The following is a 2,385-nucleotide window of genomic DNA, read 5'->3' on the forward strand; positions in this document are numbered from 1 at the left end:
TGCTCTCTTCGCCTGTTTGATTTACTCACAAGGTCTTATCGCAAGGGCAGCGATATTTTAAAAACTTTTAAAAACATATATCATGATTTAGTTGTGTTTGATATGTTCAATTTCAGGAAACTTTTATCTATTTTACTTGTTGTCTTCTTTACAGCCTGAGATAAGTGATATATAGCCACATACATATGTTTAAAAACGTTTGAGAATTTAAAAAGTGCCATGTATAACCTTCTTATTGGTCTAAGCGTATGTGCAGTGGGTTGTAAGAGCACCAGAAGTTTTACTTGCATTGAATACTATGTACTGTTGATGTTTTGCTATTCATGGTGGTCTGATACTCGTATTAGATTACATCGCCAACTTGTTTCTATTTTACCACTTTAAATAAGAATTGCTCCTACTGCAGTTCTTTCTTTGTTTGCATTGTGAATTGTTTTTAGTTTTGAATTTTTGGATTGTGAATTGTTTTAAGTTTTGAATTGTATAGCTTTACTTTTGTTATTTATATATTTCAATTTTGTTTTTTTTATTTAAGTAATTTTCCTACATTTTTTAATTTCAAGGGAAGTCTGTCATGTGTTTAAAACTTCATTTGCTCTCAGTAGAGATCCACACACTGCAGATGCAATTTGACACAAATACATGTTCTTCATGAAGAGTTAATTCTTGGTGCCTCAAATATCCGCTACAGCTTTGTAGTTGTCTAGGACTACATATCCTCCACATTATATTGCATTCATCATGTCAATGACGCAGAATGTGGCACATTTCGTACAGGGGTGTGACTAGAAAAATATATATAAGGTGTATACTGTTTATCATATCTTTTCTCCTCAAATTTGAAGTTGCATTTTCTGTATGATTATAGACAATGCTGAGTGATGGACTTTGTAATACCTTGAAAAATGTTGTACATAAAAGAGATCGAACATGTTTTTTAATATATTTTTTTTAATTAAGAAAAATTCCAAGCTTGTTTATGATTTCATAACATCAGTTAGATTATTGTGTAGGCAAATGTTTTATTAAAAGCCATTAATTTCCTGACAATTTGGTGTATGATACTCTTTTCTTTTGTTTAACACCCCTGATCAGGAAGAAACCCGAGCAAATTGTAATGTCTATAAACCTCAAGCAGTTAGGGAGACCTAGGAAAATTATATTTGATGTTGCTACTCGTTGTTGTTTTTTGTTTGCTTGTTGAATTGTTGAAAATTTTAAATTGTTACTCATTTTACTAAATTCTTATCACGTAAAAGTCTTGCAAACAAGCTGTTGTTTTTTGTATTCATGGCGGTCTGATACTACTGATGATTTGATCGCTAATTTGTTTCTATTTTACCACTTTATAAAGGAAGTGCTTCTACTGCAGTTCTTTTTTTGTTGGCGAGTGAATTCTTTCAAGCTTTGAATTGTATAGCATTACTTTTGTTATATAAATTATATTTCCTTGTTTTGTTATTTATAACACTGATTTTCCAATGTCGTTATAATTTTAAAGGAGGTTTGTTGAGTATTTCAGTGACCACAAAAAGTGATGTTTGATGTTACTACTTGCTATTTTTTTCGTTAGCTTGTTGAATTGTTGAAAGTTTTAAATTGTTACTCATCTTACCTAGATCTATATCTGGGTTTTTTTGCATACAACCTAAGTTACTTTTACAGAAGGTTTTTGTACCGTACTCCTCAGATGTTGAAGCAGAAACAAATTTGATATTTATGCATGGACATTTTTTATCACTGATTTTTAACGTTTTTATTGATTATTATTAAAAGTTAAAAAACTTTTATGGCATGTTGTAGATTTTTTTACTCTGTCTGATTATGTAAAAAAAAAATTCTGTTGGTTGTTTGCAGCACACACTGATTATTTTACGTGGCCCTTTGAATAAAGAACAAAATTCTCGCAAGTGCTATTTATTCTTGCTTTGCTCTTTATGTGTCATATTGTTAAAGCATGTAGTCTGTATAAATAGCACTGAATCGATAATGAGATCAGACTTCATGTAGGGCCTACATTTTAATTATTAAATACACAAGCATGTATGCAAATCGACATGTATTGTGTAGCGTTGTATTGGTGTTTCACGGCACTTCACCATCGCATGCATCAGATATGAGTTCAATTTCCGTGCAGAAAGGTTTTTATTTTTTTTATTTAATCGCGTGTGTCTGTCTGATGCTGAGAGGTATCCCTGTCAGCCTGGGTTGGCCCTGACTGGCAGCCCGCACCCTAAATTACCTATACCGATACATGTACTGTGAAGACGGGCATAAAACACAAAATATGATTTTTTAATGCATATTGCAGGCCTACTGATAGATCAGTAAATATGCTGGACCGTGACAATTCAGCTGACTCAGGTTCAAATTTCCAGTTGGATG

Source organism: Aplysia californica, unplaced genomic scaffold, assembly GCF_000002075.1.
Source record: "Aplysia californica isolate F4 #8 unplaced genomic scaffold, AplCal3.0 scaffold00195, whole genome shotgun sequence".
In the NCBI taxonomy this organism is placed as follows: Eukaryota; Metazoa; Mollusca; class Gastropoda; order Aplysiida; family Aplysiidae; genus Aplysia; species Aplysia californica.